Here is a 20442-nt window from a genome sequence, read left to right as displayed (position 1 = left end):
ATGACGCAAATTAAGGGAATGAAGATGAAAATGAAAAGCCAACTAATCGCTAAACTTTATCTGACTACATGTTTTATATATGATCAGTTGCTGATATAAAATGTTTAAGAAAGGAATTGCCCTGCACACTTTAGTAAAGAATCATGTTCAGTGGAACACACTGTTTCTGAGTAGTGACTAATTTATAGTGATACAGAGGCTAGGTTTTTTTAAATAAATTATCTGGATTTAGACATTGTAGTTGGATCATGTATTATGCGAAGTCCTAATATAGTTTATACAGTGTTGATTTAGCCTGGTGTGTGAATTGCATTATTTCACTTCTTTTCTATTCCAGGACATTCATTCACATCTGGCTTCTCCACCTAACACCAACACACAGGATAAGATGAGACACACCCAATAAGTGTCTGAACTAAATGGACATCACTTGGCTAAACAGCTGGTAGTAGAACAATTTAGATCTAAAATCAGTGTTTTGTAAGGGAATGATTTCTTCTCTGTAATACTTATCCTGCCTTGCCAACTTTCTTACAGATTAGAGTAGAGATGTCAAGTGTAGAAATAGATCTGTATGTTGTTGTTGTTAGCTGCGAAGTCATGTCCGACCCATCGCAACCCTATGGACAACGTTCCTCCAGGCCTTCCTGTCCTCTACCATCTTCTGGAGTCCATTTAAGCTCACACCTACTTCTGTCTCTTTAATTATAACCCAGGATTATTCCTTGACTTTGGGATCTCTATAGAATCAGTACAGCATCTGGAGGCATCAGCTGGCACTCTTGTTACTGTTGGTCCTCAGTTTGGTTATCACAGAAGAGCACTACAGCAGGGTCTCCCAGTAAATCCATTAGACCTGTAATCTAGTTCTGATGGTAGTTCTAAACTGGAACTGCAACAATCTGATTAGACCATTGTAACAAGCTTTAAATTCAGTTATGTTGCATTCAAAATATAGCTAACTAAAGGGTAAAAGATATCATTAAGGCTGAACAGTCAACTCTTCATTTTATCACCAGCTGCACTGAACAATGGCTATGTTCACCCAGTATGTTCAATATGATGACTGAATTAATCCATTGGAAGGTCAGTTGTACAATTCACTGAATCAAATTAACCACTGGTCTATACTCCTGCAGCATGTTAAGCAAATAAAAATTAAGCAAGACTAATCTGTTGTGTGAAGGCAGCGATTGGATCTTCATCTGACATGTTTAAAACATGATGAGAGAACACAGCATATTTTTAAAGCCAGTTCAAAATGCTAATATTTATGGTGCTCGGTGGCTTGAAATCAGGGAAATAAGGTCAGTTTTCACCAATAAGTCCCTACACACAGTAGAAGAATGTGGTGACCCATCTTGTTCCCAGCCCATGCAGTATTGTAAAGTCTTCTGCTAATTCTTCCAGTTCCAGAGAATAACCAGTTTTTCTTGCTTCATTAGTCAGAGAGCCAAAGGGTCTAAATTTTATCTGACTCCACCCACCCATTTGAGAAGGTGTGTTCAGGCAAGGAACCTAGCCTTGATTATCATTGATACATTTCTGGAGCAAATGTCAATCAGCATTCTCAAAATATTTTCACTCTGAATACATTTTGTTAGCTGGCTGACATGGGAAAGGAGGATAGAACAATATAATGTTCCTACTGCTGTATTCTCACAACACTTTAGCCTACTACTCCATGCTAAAATATCGCTAGTGAAAAAAGAATGTCAGGAAGTTAAACACCTTCTTGTGTACTTGGATATATTTATTTTCCAAGTCCAGAACATCTCACATTGGAAAGACAAAATATGATATTTAAAATTAGTATAATAATTTAAATAAAGAAAACATTCATTAAGTATATAAAGAGTATAAAAACAGAGACACAGAAGGAATTTAAGACAGTTATGTGATATTATATAGGATCTGAGACCCAGAAAACAGCACTCTGAATAGCTTTATCATTGGCCAGGAACAAATAGTCCATTGTATATTCAGATTATTGAGCATAAGGGACTTACAGTACATAGAATAGGTCAGAACTAAATACAGTAATTATTGTTTTGATCCTTGATTGCCTTGGATGGTTCTTGTAGGAGGAGCAGTTCTGTTTCTTTTTAAAATCTCCTGGCAGTCTTTGATGTCTTTGGCCATGACATCCTTCTGATTGTCTTGCCAGAAGGAAGGAAATTATGTGAAAAATGACTTTGTGCTCTGTACCTCAAAGCCATGCATCCCAACTCAGCTTGCTCACTCCAGAAACATAAACAATTTTGAACACATGTGCCAGATCACCCATAGGAGGATTACAGATTACAAAAATTAAACTTAATGCAAGAATGAAAATGGTAGGGATAGGCTTTCTTCCTCCAGGGATTTTCTACAGTTAGCCTAATCATAGCACAAAATTGCTGCTAATTATAGCATGTATTAATCTCCTAAAAACAAATGACATTTTTTTCTCATACCAATTATTTCTCTTTTTAACACACATCCACTAAACATTTATATATATTTACTGAGAAGTTCAAATTACTTTGTGTTTAGGTGGTTCACTTCCAGCTTAGTGTAATAAAAGCCTCAGTTATTTTTTTTATTAGGTGATAGACATATATTTTAAAAAGTGCTATAACGGCTGTCATCTTTGAAAGCTTCCTGCTTTCATGAAAAATGGAAAACACTATTTTTAGTTGAGCAAACAGTTGTACCATTGGTTTGTACAATTGCTATCTGGTTTTTAGAAAAGGAACTCCCTTTTAAAATACTCTTTCATTTTGTATTTGCATTTTAGTGTTTATAATATGACCTCAACATATCAGTCTCCCCAGGATGCATCCCCATTACCCAGTTGCTAGAAAAAACAGGTAACCATTTCTGGAGAACATAGCTGGACAACATCTCTCTCAATAAGTTTTCCACTCACCACCACTCTTTGTTGACATGGATCTAATTTGTTTCGCCATGTTTCTTGTGGACTATGGCTTCCTAATATACTGTTTAAGGTTTCTCCTGAAGACAATTAGATGTTAGATGGAATTCCCATTTTATTCAGATTATTGCACAGGTTGACATGGTGGACACACCTGGGCCCTTAATAGGCAGTGAAACACATGTATTTAAACTTGTTTGGATTTCTCAGTTATCTAGGATACATTATCAATAATATTTTTGTTTCTCAAGCTTTTCTAAAACCATTTTAAACATCTGACATCTCCCTGTCCATGTAAGGCTCTAATCTGCATTGAATGATCCTAAGCATTATTTGAAGGGATGCGGTGGCTCAGTGGGTTAGGATGCTGAGCTTGTCGATCAGAAGGTCGGCAGTTTGGCGGGTCGAATCCCGAGTGCCGCGTAACAGAGTGAGCGCCTGTTACTCGTCCCAGCTTCTGCCAACCTAGCAGTTCGAAAGCACGTAAAAATGCAAGTAGAAAAATAGGGACCACTACGGTGGGAAGGTAACAGCGTTCCGTGTGCCTTTGGCGTCTACTCATGCCGGCCACATGACCACGGAGACGTCCTCGGACAAGCGCTGGCTCTTCGGCTTTGAAACTGAGATGAGCACTGGCCCCTAGAGTTGGAAACGACTAGCACGCATGTGCGGGGGAACCTTTACCTTTACCTTTAAGCATTATTTTACTAGCATGCGAAATTAAAGGTATTACCTTTCTTTTGTATTGGTAATATAAATTGACCCCTTCCAATCTGTTACCTTTGTGTCATTCTCCCAATTTGCTGACTTAATTTTGTTAGAACCTATACTGATTTTTCTGTTCCTTGCCATATTTATGTAGATAGTCTAGCACTCCCTGTAGCTTTAATGTGATGACCAGAGAATTGATACAATTTTATTTTCTAGTATTGGAGGGTTTTTTATAAATATGAAATATCTTCTAGGGTGTCTTGGATATTTTAGCTCAAAAGAATTTCAATCTGCTCTTTCTATCTTCTTTTAATTAGTTAATATCTATCCATTAGCATCCTAACTGAGGTTGTAGAGCTTTGGGAACCAAGGAAAGGAGTCTATTTCCATCTTTGATGTCCTTACAGATGTCATTGTATTACTGTTCTTTATCTCTTTTAACAGCTATCTATGGATTTTTATTATTATTATTGTTATTCCCACTTATTGGTATCATATTATGATTATTACTACTCTGTTGTTTTTCATGTACACTGAGATTTTCTACACCAGTGACAAATTCCTTATTTGTTAATCACATTTGGCCAAATAAAGCTATTGTGTCCTATCCTATCCTATCCTTTTTTAAGCTCCTTCATGAAAACATTTACTTTTTCTCTCTCCTCTCCTCTCCTCTCCTCTCTACTCCTCTCCTCTCCCCTCCTTCCTTACTATTTCCAACTTTTACATTACAATCTCTAATTACATGCAGCATATTTTGCTTGCATATTTTGACTATTTCAACCAACTCAACCATGAAATTTGTCAACTTTGTATTAAAGTTTATTTTAAAGTGTCACAATGTACACCAGAATTTCCTGGCGATAGGAGCGGCTTAAACTCTAGAGCAATTATGCCCCTAAAGTCTTGGTCTTTACTGTTTTTTTCTCATTAACTTCTTTCTGGAAAACTATGATTTTTGTGAGCTAAGTTAAGTATATATTTTTATTTCTTCACCAAAAGCCAAACAAATGCTGCATTCTAGATATATATTAATCAAAAATTAAAATCTGATTAAACTGTAGGAAAACATTTTAGATATAACAGTTTTGGACTGTTCTCTAATAATTTATTTTCTTTAATCTCATTGAGATATTTCTTTGATGTAGTGGCTAGGGCTCTAGGCTAAAACTGGGAGTCTGAGTTCTAATCCTGCCTTAGGCATGAAGCCAGCTAGGTGACTTGGGACAGTTGTTCTCTTTCAGCTCTAGGAATAGCAAATCATTTCAACAGACCACAGTAGCAATGGGAGACTTCAACTACCCAGATATCAACTGGGAGACAAACTGCAGTGAGCGGAAGATCAAACAGATTTCTAACCAACCTAGCCTACAACTTTGTCACTCGAAAGGTGTAGGAGGGAACTAGACGTAAAGCTATATTGGACTTAATTCTTACAAACAGAGAAGAAGTGATAGAGGGAATCGAAATTACCAGAACCCTGGGCGAAATTGACTAAATTCTACATACTAGAATTTAATATAATGTAAACACCAGCAATAGAAAACAATCCAACCAAGGTCCCAAACTTCAAAAGAGCCAACTTTAACAAACTAAGAACCTACGAAAAATACCATGGATGAAAATCCTAAAAGGGAAAACAACCCAGGAAGGGTGGGAAACCCTGAAAAATGTGATCACAAAAGCCCATATCAGCACAATACCACTGAGAAAGAAAAACAAGAAATCCAAGAAGATACCAGCATGGCTGCACAAAGAACTCACTAACAAACTAAAAGACAAAAGGGACAAATACAGAAAATGGAATGAGGGGCACATAACTAAAGCTGATTACCAGCAGACAGCCAGAGCATGCAAAGATGAAGTCAGGAAAGCAAAGGCTCAGAACAAAGGCTAGCAACAGAAATCAAGGACAATAAAAAAGCTTCTTCCAACATATTAACAACAAGAAAAAAAATCAAGGAAACTGTAGGTCTGCTAAAGGGAGAAGATGGCAAAGAAATTACAGGCAACAGGGAGAAAGCAGAGCTGCTTAACTCATACTTTGTGCCAGTCTTCACACAAAAAGAAACTACAGCCCAACACACACAAAAAAACCACTGCAGAAGACATACCAGAAACAAAAATTAAAATAATCAAGAAAATGGTAAGGGAGCACCTATCCAACCTTGATTATTATAAATCACCGGGACTTGACAGGCTACATCCCAGAGTTCTGAAAGAGCTGGCAGAAGTTATCTCAGAACCGGTGCACCACATCCTCCATAAATCCTGGAGCACCAGGGAAGTACCAGAGGATTGGAAAAGGGATGATGTGGTCCCCATCTTCAAGAAAGGGGAAAAAACGGACCCAGGAAACTACAGACCAATCAGTTTAACATCAATACCTGGGAAAATCCTAGAAAAGATTTATCAAAAACCAGATCTGTGAACAACTAGAAGCAAAGAAAGTCGTAACTAGTAGCCAGCACAGGTTTGTCAAAAATAGGTCATGCCAAACCAATCTCATCCCATTCTTTGATAAAGTGACTAAACTAGTAGAGCAGAAAAACTCAGTGGACATAATATACCTAGACTTCAGTAAGGCATTTGACAAGGTAGACCACAACCTACTCCTTGGTAAACTAAGAAAAGGTGGGATAGACAACATCACTATCAGATGGATCTGTAACTGGCTAACAAACTGTACTCAACGAGTAGTCCTCAATGGAGCTACATCGATATGGACAGAAGTAAGCAGTGGGGTACCACAAGGTTCCGTACTAGACCTGGTACTCTTCAATATCTTCATCAATGACTTAGATGAGAGAATAGAAGGGGAACTCATCAAATTAGCAGATAACACCAAGCTAGCAGGAGTAGCCAACACCCCAGAAGACAAACACAGGATCCAAAAAGATCTTGACCAACTTGAACAATGGGCCCTATACAACAAAATAAGTTTCAATGTAGAGAAAAGCAAAGTCTTACATTTAGGCAGGAAAAACCAAAGGTACAAATACAGATTGGGTGAGGCCTGGATCAAAAACAGTAACTGTGAGAGGGACCTCGGAGTCCTAGTGGACGATCACTTGACTATGAGCCAGCAGTGTGTAGCAGCAACCAAAAAAGCTAACACAATCGTGGGTTGTATAAACAGAGGAATAGAATCAAGATCATGAGAAGTACTATTACCACTTTATAAAACCCTAGTAAGACCACACCTAGAATACAGCAGCCAATTCTGGTCACCATACCACAAAAAAGATGTTGAGAGTTTGGAAAAAAATCAAAGAACAACTAAGATGATCAGGGGCCTGGAGACAAAAACATATGAAGAACGGCTACAGGATTTGGATCTGGCTAGTCTAAGGAAAAGAAGAAATAGGGGAGACATGATAGCAGTGTTCCAGTATCTGACGGGCTGCCACAAAGCAGAGGAGGCCAGGTTGTTCACCAAAGCACCAGATGGAAGGACAAGTTTCCAATGGTTGCAAACTGACCAAAGGGAGAAGCAACCTGGAACTAAGGAGAAATTTCATGACAGTGAGGACAATCGACTGGTGAAATAGCTTACCCCCATGGGTGCTCCATCACTGGAGATTTTTAAGAAGAGACTGGACATCCACCTGTCTGAGACAATATAGGTTCTTCTGCTTGAGCAGGGGGCTGGACTAGAAGACCTCCAAGGTCCCTTCCCGCTCTATTCTATTCTATTCTATTCTTTTCTAGGAAGTCACCAGGAATCAACACTGATTTCAGCGGGGGTGTGGGAGAGGGAGGGACGGAGGGAGAGGGAGAGATTTTTTTAGCAATGAAATTCAGCTTTAGAGTTCTTCCCCTACAAATGTGTTTTTAAAATGGCATAACCTAAAACTGCTTGAAAATATCGTGTATCTTATAGATAGATGGATGTAAGATATAGGATAAGATAGTCTGCAGAATATGCAGCTTAGCATGAGCATACCTGGAGTAAACTGGACTTAGTTTTGCTTGTGGCATCCTAGCTTAATTTGATTGTTTTTGATGAAGACTGAGATAATTTGCAAAGGATTTAAGTGTGATGAAAAGTTTTAAATATTACACAAACTATTATAAATCTTGGGGGTGGATCCATATGAAAGAGAAGGAAAAATGGGGAAGAAAATAGATTAAATAGAACAACTGCACAAAAAGAAGTACATGTAAACAAGATAGTTTATTCTTCTAATGGAATGGATAGAAGGTGGGTAGAAGAAAGTAGAAGAATATAATTATGTTATGGAATGCCACAAACAAATTATAAATATAAAAAGAATTCTTGATTAAATGATAAAGTAGGCTGTAAATGAGAACAGATATATATCAGAGAGTGAGGACTACAAAACTGAAGCTGAGAGAAAGATACTGTGTAAACTATATAAGAAAAACAGATACTGCTACAAATGAAGTCAGAGAACTGGAGATACCTAAGATTAATAAAGTACGTTTCCAGAATACAATTGTTACCTATTAATGGTAGCATTGTGGCAGGAAGGAAGGAGAAAGGAAGCCTAGATAAAAGTATCATGTTGAGCCAGTAAGAATAAACATTCAGTTGGGTTGGAAAATGCAGAGCCATTTTGATGAAAATATATTTCAGTGTTGTAGAAGCAGGTAAAAGAATGGAGAAGAGGGATTCTGCAAAGTGGATGTAAATACTCTAAATTAAAAGTGATGAAATTACCTGGGGATAAAACTGAAATGGCAGAAGGCTCCATTTTGGAGATTTGCATGGAAGAGAATCAGACTGAACGGAAGGCCATTAATGTCAGTCCCCTATTCTGGAAAAGGTCTTTGTGGTTGCTAAGAACTGACACTGCTAGATGGCATGTAATCAATCAATACCAGTGCTCAAGGAAAAAAAATGAGAAAAATGATATAAGGCTGTTGAACAATTGTAAATTGAAACTGGATCAAGGTTAAAATATGGGTGTGGTTTGCATATGGAGTGGTTGTGTGGGTTGTTTAATGTACGGATGAAGTCTGCATCTGTGCCCCGAGGACTGGTGGAATGCCATTACTATTCCCCTATAGAAAGAGAAAATAAGCAAGAATGAATGCAAAAACTACAGGGGGATTATTTTATTTATTTTATTTTATTTTAATTCCATTTATATCCCGCCCTTCTCTGAAGACTCAGGGCGGCTTACAAGCTTAGCAGTAGCCTTCATTCTATGTATATGCCTGCTTATTAGGGCTTTCACACACCTCCCGAGCGGCATTATTACAAAGTCAGCTTAATTGCCCCCAACAATCTGGGTCCTCATTTTACCTACCTCGGAAGGATGGAAGGCTGAGTCAACCTTGAGCCTGGTGGGACTCGAACCTGCACTAATTGCAGGCAGCTGGTGTTACTTAAGGAGGCATTAGCCCACTGCTCCACCAAGGCTCTTTCAATGGATTAATCTGTTGAATGTGCCTGGGAATGTTTGGCAGAATTGTCAGAATCCATTTATATCACATTTCATAAATGTATAGGTAGAACAATGTGCTTATTCTGGGGATTCTTCCATCTCTCCGAAGGGGGGGGAGAGGATAGACTTTAGGCATCTTCTAACAACAGGGAACATTTGAACAAAAAAGGAAGCAATAACCATAAAACCAAGGAGAGTTCCCTTTCCCATGGAAGGGCCTGACATCTGACCAAATAGATGAGGGGAGGGGCTGAAATGGGAATGCTTTATATAGGATTGAAATGTAACTTTGTTAGATTCCGTCTTGTATTGCCACAATCGATTCCATCCTAGTAAACATTTTCCTTTTGGACTAAACTTGCATCCAAGAGTTCTTATTTCCTAAGATGTGGATTGAGGTGGGTCCTGACAGTAGACGGAATCTGCTTTAAGAGTCAACCTGGAAGGGAAAACCTTACCGGGGGACTTTGCAACAAATGCAATGTCTGGCGACGAAGCAAGAGAGGAGGGAAGCCCCATGGAGGGGGAGTCTTCCCCCCAAATGGAATCCCAGAGACAATGGGAAGCTGAAGTAGCATATTCCCCCGGGAAAGAAGCGGTGGAGCAGTACGACCGAAAACCCCGATGGTCGATGGGCGTTGGAAGGAAAAGTGAGTGGGAAAAGGCTTTGGGAGAAGCGACCCTGAGGTAGAGTAACCACCAACCGGAATGGAGGCAAGAGATGGAGAGTTCCCTGCACGCTAGTGAGGAGGAGCGGATCCTGGAAAAGGCCATTGATCTGATGAAAGCAACCCTGAGCTCACTGAGGGAGGAGAGAGCTGAAAATTGCAACCGAGGCAGCGCCTGGGGACGTAACTGGAAAGGTAACGGAGGGGATCCAACACCTGAAACCCCCGGGCCGTCCAATGGAACAGGAATTGCTGCCTCAGCAGTACCCATCCACCCCAGAACCACAGACGGGGACCAGGATGAGGAGCGATACCGGCCCCGGTGCAGACAACGCTCCAGCCAAAGACTCCCGCCCCTGGAAGTCAAATTCAAGGGGGAGCCATCACGACTGGGATTTTTCCTAACCCAAGTCCTCAGCTACATGGAAGAGTATGGATGGGACATCCCCAGTGACAAAGCACGCATCCAAATTGTGCAATCTGCCCTGGATGGGACGGCTGCAGACTGGGTGGTGAACTTGCATGACTCCAACGCCCCAGAACTCAATGACTTCAACCGATTCATGTCATCTTTGAGGCAGCGGTTCAAGGATCCTTTGGCTGACCGTAAGGCCTGGGAGAGAATCAAAACGGTGAGGCAGAGCAGGCGAGCAGTGGCTGATTATACCCAAGAATTCCGAGCCATTGCCAGCAAGCTGAACTGGCCAGAAGACATCCTCCTCAGCCACTTCAAAGACGGTCTAAACTACGACCTGTATGATGCTTGCCTGCCTCGAGGAGACCCACCCCATCTCGACGACTGGTACATCCTGGCAGAGGAAGTGGAAATAGACCTACTGAAGAGACACCGCAGAGGAAAACCATGGGGCCACCTGCCACCCGAGCAAACACGCGAGGGGGAAAAACCACCAGCCACAGCCAAAAAATCAACAGGTTGCTTCAACTGCGGGAGAGAGGGCCACTGTGCTGCAGAATGTCGTTCAAAAGCCCCCCCACGAAAACCAGAGGCATCCTCCAAGAAGCCGGGGAAGCCCCAAGGCAACACAAAAGACTCTTCCATGAAGGAGACAGAGGCTGTAGAGTCCACAATTCCTGCCAGGAACTGGGATTGGACTCCGGCCTGCACCGCAGGGACGGTGGACAACTCGGAAGACAGCTCAGAGGGAGAACCATTGGTAAGTGGACCCCTTCCACCCATACTTAAGACAGTGACTATATTAGCTTCCCCTATGCCTGAAGCAGCCAAAATAAAAGCTCTGATAGACTCTGGGTGCATCCGCTGCCTTATCAGCCCAACGCTGGTGGAGAGATTGAGCATCCCAGTGAGGAAGCTAAAACAACCAATCTCTTTTAGTCAATTAGATGGGACAAGAGCAGGGGGAGGACCAGCCACCCTAGCCACTTTACCAATCCACCTATCACTGGGGCCCCATGAGGAGGACATAACGTTTATAGTGGCCCCAGGCATGGAATGCCCAATGATTCTAGGACTGGAATGGCTGAAGAAATGGAACCCCGGGATAAACTGGAGGAGAGCAGAACTCAATTTCCCAAAGGGGGGGCAGAAGAACTTAGATTCCAAAAGCACCCCCCCACCCAGAGGGAGGAGACAGCAGCGGTGGGGAAAGAGAAGGGGTTACCAGAGATACCGGAAGAATACAGGGACCTGGCTGAGGTTTTCAGTGAGGAAAGAGCAGATGAGCTTCCCCCCCACCGCCCCACAGACTGCACCATAGAATTCAAACCTGGGGCAAAACTCCCAAAACCCAGGATGTATGCCATGAGCCCAAGGGAAATGGCAGAAATGGAAAGATTCATAAAGAAAAACTTAGAAAGAGGATTTATTGAGCCTGCCAAACCCAAAGTGCCCCGGTTCTGTTCATGCCCCGGTTCTGTTCAGGGAGAAGAAGGATGGGTCTTTTCGCTTGGTTGTGGATTATAGAAATTTGAACACAATTAGTGAATGTAATCTGTACCCCCTTCCCCTAATGAAGGATATGCTATCCCACCTATCAAAAGGAAAGATTTTTACCAAACTAGACCTGAGGGAAGCATACTACCGTATTAGGATTAAGGAAGGAGACGAATGGAAGACTGCATTCAACTGCCCAATGGGGTGCTATCAATTCAAAGTATTGCCATTCGGACTGCAAGGGGCCCCCGCAGTCTTTATGCAATTAATTAATGACGTGCTGAGAGAGCACCTATATAAGGGGGTCCTGGTTTACCTCGATGACATCCTTATCTTCACAGAAACCAAAGAGGAACATATCAAACTAGTCAGAGCAGTCCTGAAGAAGTTGCGAGCTGCCCATTTATATGCTAAATTATTGAAGTGTGAATTCCATCAGGAAAAAATCGACTACCTCGGGTATCGCATATCTCCAGAGGGCATCGAAATGGACCCTGAGAAGGTCAGGGCAGTACTAGAGTGGGCTAGTACTGAAGCACACGGAAGCAATTACAAAGTTTCCTGGGGTTTGCAAATTTCTACCGCCAATTCATCCCCGCATTTGGCCAAATAGCCATGCCCCTCACAAATTTGTTGAAAACGAAGGGGGGGGTCACCCGTGAAACCCAGCCAGCCTCTAAAATGGTCAATGGAATGTCAAGCAGCATTTGAGAGGCTAAAGAGACTTTTTTCTGCTGAACCTGTCCTAAAACACCCAGATCCCGACAAACCTTTTGTAATACAGGCAGATGCGAGTGATGTAGCGGTACGAGCCGCACTATTACAAGAAAATGATGGGGGGACGTTGTAACCATGTGCATACACATCCAGAAAACTCACAGAAACAGAACAACGCTGGCCAATATGGGAAAAAGAGGCATTCTCATTGAGGTGGGCATTACTAACATGATGCCAATTTTTAGAAGGAAATAAAATACCTTTCCAGGTCTGGACAGACCACAAAAATTTGGAAGCACTAAAAACGCCCAGGAAGCTCACTCCTAAGCAAGCCCGCTGGTCCCAACATTTTCACCGATTCAATTTCACTCTCAAACACTTACCAGGGGGGAAGAACTTCCTGGCAGATGCATTATCCCGCATGCCCCAATATAACAGCACAAGAGTTACTGACTTTAAACCACTTGTACCGGAACAACAACTGGCAGCACCAGTCACCACCAGGGCACAAGAAAAAATGAAGCCGAAGGTAGATAGCCAAACTGGAATAGAATTCAGGAAGTCTTTGGAAAGTGATGAATGGTTCCAGAAAAATAGACATGTGTGCACAATTAAAGATGGACTGCCATGGGTGGGGGAGAAGCTATATATACCTGCCACACAGAGAATCAATTTCATGCAACTGTGCCATGATACAAAATCAGCAGGACACTTTGGCTTTGTAAAAACCGTACACTTAACTAAAAGGCAATTTTGGTGGCCATCTATGAAAAAGGACATAGAAAGCTATGTGGGTAGCTGTCAAATTTGCGCGATGGCCAAAAGACTGCAAGGGAAACCGCCAGGTCTGTTACAACCAGTGGCAAACCCCTCAGCCCCATGGAAAGAAATAGCCATGGATTTTATCGTAGAACTGCCAGAAAGTAATGGAAACACTGTAGTCTGGACTGTCACAGATCTGTTCTCTAAGCAAGTACATTTCATACTTTGCCAAAAAATCCCGACTGCAAAAGCATTAGCAAAACATTTTGTACAGCATATTTACAGATTGCACGGGGTACCACAACGCATCATATCTGACAGAGGGGTGCAATTTACGTCGGCATTTTGGAAAGAATTTTTATCCCTCTTAGGAACCACCCAAGGACTGTCATCTAGTCACCATCCTCAGATAGACGGAGCTTCTGAAAGACTTAATAATATACTTGAACAATATCTGAGATGCTTTATTAATTTTCAGCAGTCCGACTGGGCGGACCTACTGCCTTTTGCAGAAGTAGCATATAATAATGCAGTCCACTCAAGCACAGGTTACACTCCTTTTCAAGTAGCTACAGGCCAGAGTTTCAACCCAATACCAGAACTAACCCCAAAAGAACCGGTTATCCCTGATCTGAAGGAATGGATTGCTCAGTTTCAAAATACATGGCCAATCGTTAGGAAAGTGTTGGAAGATGCCAGAAAAGCATACAAGACACAGGCAGACAAAAAAAGAACTGATCCCACACCATTTAGGGTAGGAGAGATGATATATTTATCCACAAAATACCTGAAATCACTCCAACCCTGTAAAAAACTAGGACCAAAATATATTGGACCCTTTCCAATTAAAAGAATCATAAACCCAGTAACAGTTGAATTAGAACTACCCAAAAATCTTAGACGAATACACCCAACCTTCCACTGCAGTCTATTAAAGAGAGAACAACAATCACCACTACGAGCAAAAATCCCACCACCACCACCCCCCATCATGGTGGAAGGAGAACAACATTTTGAAGTGAAAGAAATCTTAGATTCCAGAAAACACCATGGAACGATACAATATTTAGTGGCATGGAATTTTTTTTTTCCTGCCCAAGATGGCGACGGCCGCAACTTAAGCTTCGGGCGCTCTTTGAGGGCCCCAAAGGAATTTGCTCCGGGAAGCCCTAGGTATGTCGAGGCGATTCTGGGGGTGGGGGATCTAAAAATAGCTGCTACGCGCTGTTTTTGTGGCGCTGAGCCCCCCCCTTCGAATTAGCGGCGTTTGACATCTGCCGTCTGCCGACCTGCCGGCTTCATGATGGCGCCGAGCGCAGCTATACTATGAATCCTGGACGTCTGCCTTGCTTCTTTTCATCTGCTGCTGGCTGAGCTGATTTCATGCTGTTGCTGGCCGAGGCGACTTTGGGGATTGGGGGTTTTTCAAAACAGCTGCTGGGCGCTGCTTTTCGTGGCGCTGAGCCCCCCCTCTGGAATAGCGGCTTGTTGATTCAACCGAGCGGCGCTGAGAACTGAGAACTGCCTGCCGACCTGCTGAGCTCTATTATGGCGCCGAGCGCTGCTTCGCCGTGAAGCTTGGGATGTCTGCCTGTTTTTATCTGCTTGCGGGCTGAGGCGACTTTGGGAATAGGGGGATCTTTGAAACGGCTCCTGGGCGCTACTTTTCGTGACGCTGAGCCTCCCCCCCCGAGCTAGCGGCCTGTTGATCTGAATGAGCAGCACTGACAACTCCTGCTGACCTGTTGAGCTCTGTTATGGCGTCAAGCACCGCTACAGCGCCGTGAAGCCCAGGACGCCTCACCTGCCTTCTTTCCTCTGCCTGTTCGCCGTGGATACCCTCTGCTTGTCGAAGGGGCAGCGGCGACAACCCCACCGGACGGAGATCCTTTTACGACCATCTGCTGGCTGACACCGTTTTTTTGGCGGCGAGGAGCCTCCTTCTTCTCCCGGATGGTGGTTGCAGATTGTGGGCCTGGTCATCGGCCTCGGCGGACATGTTAGTGAATTCCCGGACTCAGCATAGCTGCTGGGATCACCTCTCTCCGCCGTTGAAGGATGGTTTGGACTGGTGGATGGACATTGGGGAGAGAATGTTTTGTTCTCCCCCCCCCAGACTGGCGGTGCGGGCTGGCGGTGTGAGGATCGACAGAGGCCTGGCCTGCCTGTTCCTTACTTCTTTTGTTGACAGGCAGGCACTACGGCTAGCTCCGTACCTGATGGGAATTAAGATCTCCCTATGGATAATCCAGTGTGGACGGGACCGAACCGTGGTGGGAGGACGGTTTTGGACTGGTCAGTGACCACCTCACTGGTGTGGGAGACCAGTTGGGGTGGGCCTGGCGTAGGACTCCCCTTTTCTCTCTCTGCTCCAGTTAGACTCCTCAGCCGGAGTGAGAGGACGGCTGAGGTTGTCCCTTGGAATTCCATCTCAGGTGAGAGCTGAGATGGCTTTGCAGATTGAGAGATATGCCCACTGGACCTCTTCTTTTTCCATCTTTGTACCATCAACGAACAATCCTTTGGCCATATTTACAACATCGGCCCTAAGAGACTATTCGAGCGCAATATGATCTATCGTTACTCCGAAGCGGACTTGTATGCCCTTAGGGTGGTTCCTGCCTCATGGGCGCGACCTGTCGCCTGTTTCCATACTCCCCTTAATGACGGGCCCAAGCTTTGGGACTCCGAGAGGTGGTTGGGCTTGGATAGGGGCCTCGAGTTAAGACGCGCTAAGAGGCCCCTGATCAGATTCTTAGCCGGTTATTTTAAGAGGTTAGGGAGGGGGAGGGATGGGGGGGTGGGGAGGGAACCTGTAACCGGCACTCAGTCTGGACCTGTTAGAGGTCCTGACGGGACGGGGTCGGGGGAGGTGGCTGCTGACGCTGGGAATGTGGGGGTGGGGCATCGAATCCCCATGGCGATAGGGTATGGCAGCAGGTGTTTGCACGGAGGGTCATATCAACATCTGGGATCGCGCCCCCGCTATCTCCGAGCGGTGGCGCGCTCCGACCCTCCGGTTAGCACCCTCTTACCCGGGGATGAGGGTGATCAGGCCCCTGAGCTCAGGCTGGTCTATTTTAACGCTAGATCCGTAGTTAATAAAGCTCCCCTCATCCGTGATCTGATCGAGGAGGAATGTGCGGATCTAGCGTGCATCACGGAAACTTGGCTGGGCTCGGAGGGAGGGGTGCTTCTCACCAAGTTATGCCCGCCGGGTTTCCGGGTGCTGCACCAGCCACGGGCTCAGGGCAGGGGTGGTAGGGTGGCAGTGGTTATTCGGGAGACTTTGTGTCCCCGGGAGGCCACCATTGTCCAGATGGCCGGGAGTGAATCCCTCCTCTTGAGGTGTGGTCCTCGGGTTCAGTTGGGCTTGTTGCTTACATACCTGGAGCCCAGCTGTGTGGCAACAGTCCTGCCCGAGCTGCTCGACACCCTCTCAGGGTTGGCGGTGGAGTTCCCCAGGCTTATAGTCCTGGGTGACTTCAACCTGCCATCACTGGGAGGGTCGTCGGAGTTAGCTCGGGAGTTCATGGCTTCCATGACAGCCATGGGCCTGACCCAGGTTATTGAGGGCCCGACTCATGAGGGGGATCACACTCTCGACCTGGTGTTCCTGTCTGGACAGTGGTTGGATGATCTGGGAGGGGGTTCTCCATCCATCACCCCTCTGTCATGGTCAGATCATCACCTCCTGAGGCTGGTTTTCCGTCATGCCATCCCCCGCCGCTGGGCGGCGGAGCCGACCAGGTGGTTCCGCCCCAGGTGCCTAATGGACCCAGATCGGTTCCAGAGGGCGCTTGGGCCTATACCTATCACCCTTACCCACAGCCCAGTCGATGCCCTGGTGGAGGCCTGGGAAACGGCAGCCACCAGGGCACTCGACTGCGTTGTACCCATGCGACCTCTGACCCGTCGCAGATCCCGCTGGGCCCCATGGTTCTCTGTGGAGCTCCGGGAGATGAAGCATCGGAGACGAGGTCTAGAGAGCAGTTGGAGGTCCAGCCAATCCGAATCCGACCGATTGCAGTTAAGAACCTTTATAAGGTCTTATCTTGCGGCGATAAGGACGGCGAAGTCTAACTACTTTGCCGCCCTTATCGCGTCCGCAGATAATCGCCCGGCCGCCCTGTTTAGGGTGACTCGCTCCCTCCTTAATCAGGAGGTGAGGGAGGATACCTTGCAGGGACGAGCCGAAGAGTTTAGTCATCATCTGGCGGACAAAATCGCTCGGATCCAGACCGGCTTGGACTCTGACTGGGCAAAGTCAAATGTGGAGGAATCAGGCGGTCTTGAGCACGTTATCTGGAATGAGTTCGACCCTGTTTCCCCTGATGATGTGGACAGGATCATGGGGAGATTGAGCACCACCACCTGTTTGTTGGATCCGTGCCCCTCCTGGCTAGCTTATGCGGCTCGGGAAGGAACACGAGGCTGGTTCCATGCAGTAATAACTGCTTCCTTGAAGGAGGGTGTCTTTCCTGCCGCCTTGAAGGAGGCGGTGGTGAGACCCCTTCTCAAGAAGCCTGCTTTGGACCCGGCTGTTTTAAACAACTACCGTCCAGTCTCCAACCTTCGCTTTCTGGCGAAGGTTGTTGAGAGCGTGGTGGCGCATCAGCTCCCTCTGTTCCTGGAGGAAACTGATTATCTGGACGCGTACCAATTGGGCTTCAGGCCCGGACAGAGCATGGAGACGGCATTGGTCGCGCTGGTGAATGATCTCTGGAGGGCTAGGGACAGGGGTTGCTCCTCTGTCCTGGTCCTATTAGATCTCTCAGCGGCGTTCGATACCATCGACCATGGTATCCTACTGCGGCGTCTCAGGGGGCTGGGAGTGGGAGGCACCGTTCTACGGTGGTTCTCCTCCTACCAACAGGGCCGCTCGCAGTCGGTGTTGACAGGAGGGCAGAGATCCGCCCCAAGGTCTCTCATTTGTGGAGTTCCTCAGGGGTCGGTTCTCTCGGCTCTCCTGTTCAACATCTATATGAAGCCGCTGGGCGAGATCATTCGTGGTTTTGGGGTGGGGTATCATCAGGACGCGGATGATACCCAACTTTTTCTTTCCACCCCGAACCAACCCAGTGATGCCCTCTCCGTGATGTCCCGGTGCCTGGAGGCGGTTCGGGTCTGGATGGGGAGAAACAGGCTTCGTCTCAATCCCGCCAAGACTGAGTGGCTGTGCATATCGGCATCTCAGGTTAACCAAGTTATTCCATCCTTAATGATGGGGGGTGAGGTGTTGCCCCCCGTCGATAGGGCTCGCAACTTGGGCATCCTCCTGGATTCACGGCTCAATTTCGAAGACCATATAGGAGCCGTGACCAGGGGGGCTTTTGCTCAGGTTCGCCTGGTGCGCCAGTTGCGTCCCTATCTGGACCGAGACGCCCTACGCACAGTTACTCACGCGCTTGTGACCTCCCGTTTGGACTACTGTAACGCTCTCTACATGGGACTGCCCTTGAAGACCACTCGGAGGCTTCAACTGGTGCAGAATGCGGCCGCGCAAGTTGTAATGGGGGTTTCCCGATACTCCCATGTAACACCTCTACTCTGTGAGCTGCATTGGCTTCCGGTTGCCCTCCGGGTGAAATTCAAGGTGCTGGTTATCACCTATAAAGCCCTACATGGCCTGGGTCTGGTATATGTGAGGGAACACCTGCTGCCGGCATCAAACGCCCTTCGCCCAGTGCGCTCCCACAGGGAGGGTCTGCTCAGGGTCCCGCCGGTAAGAGATTGCCGGCGGGTGACACCCAGGGAGAGGGCCTTCTCGGTGGGAGCGCCTGCCCTCTGGAACCAGCTGCCGGTGGAACTGAGAACTGCCCCCGACCTCCGATCATTCCGCCGGGGCCTGAAGACCTGGCTCTTCGAGCTCTCGGGCCCGGGCTGAGGAGAAATTTTTAATTGGGGTTCTTTTTAATTGAGTACAGGGTCAATTTAATATTTTTAATTGGGTTTTTAACTTTTGTATGTTGGATTTTTAATTCCCTGTAAACCGCCCTGAGTCCTCAGGGAATAGGGCGGTATATAAATGTAACTAAATAAAATAAATAAATAAATAAATAAATAAATAAATAAATAAATAAATGGAAACACCTCCCCTCCTCAGAAAATGAGTGGGTTAACAAACTCCATGTTAAAGCACCTAAGTTGCTTAAGAGGTTTCATACATCCGAACAAACCAGGCTAACATTTATATGTTTTCTTTCCCCACAGATGGACTCATCTTTTTTCTGAAAGGAGAGCCGAATGTCAGAATCCATTTATATCACATTTCATAAATGTATAGGTAGAACAATGTGCTTATTCTGGGGATTCTGCCATCTCTCCGAAGGGGGGGGGAGAGGATAGACTTTAGGCATCTTCAAACAACAGGGAACATTTGAACAAAAAAGGAAGCAATAACCATAAAACCAAGGAGAGTTCCCTTTCCCATGGAAGGGCCTGACATCTGACCAAATGGATGAGGGGAGGGGCTGAAATGGGAATGCTTTATATAGGATTGAAATGTAACTTTGTTAGATTCCGTCTTGTATTGCCACAATCGATTCCATCCTAGTAAACATTTTCCTTTTGGACTAAACTTGCATCCAAGAGTTCTTATTTCCTAAGATGTGGATTGAGGTACAGGATTTGGATCTGGCTAGTCTAAGGAAAAGAAGAAATAGGGGAGACATGATAGCAGTGTTCCAGTATCTGACGGGCTGCCACAAAGCAGGGGAGGCCAGGTAGTTCACCAAAGCACCAGATGGAAGGACAAGTTTCCAATGGTTGCAAACTGACCAAAGGGAGAAGCAACCTGGAACTAAGGAGAAATTTCATGACAGTGAGGACAATCGACTGTTTAATTAGCTTACCCCCATGGGCGCTCCATCACTGGAGATTTTTAAGAAGAGACTGGACATCCACCTGTCTGAGACAATATAGGTTCTTCTGCTCGAGCAGGGGGCTGGACTAGAAGACCTCCAAGGTCCCTTCCAGCTCTATTCTATTCTATTCTTTTCTAGGAAGTCACCAGGAATCAACACTGATTTCAGCGGGGGTGTGGGAGAGGGAGGGACGGAGGGAGAGGGAGAGATTTTTTTAGCAATGAAATTCAGCTTTACAGTTCTTCCCCTACAAATGTGTTTTTAAAATGGCATAACCTAAAACTGCTTGAAAATGTCGTGTATCTTATAGGTAGATGGATGTAAGATATAGGATAAGATAGTCTGCAGAATATGCAGCTTAGCATGAGCATACCTGGAGTAAACTGGACTTAGTTTTGCTTGTGGCATCCTAGCTTAATTTGATTGTTTTTGATGAAGACTGAGATAATTTGCAAAGGATTTAAGTGTGATGAAA

The sequence above is a fragment of the Vipera ursinii genome (assembly GCF_947247035.1).
Source record: "Vipera ursinii genome assembly, chromosome: 7".
NCBI lineage: Eukaryota > Metazoa > Chordata > Lepidosauria > Squamata > Viperidae > Vipera > Vipera ursinii.
The sequence above is the reverse complement of the archived record's forward strand: the minus strand, read 5'-3'. Positions refer to the sequence as shown.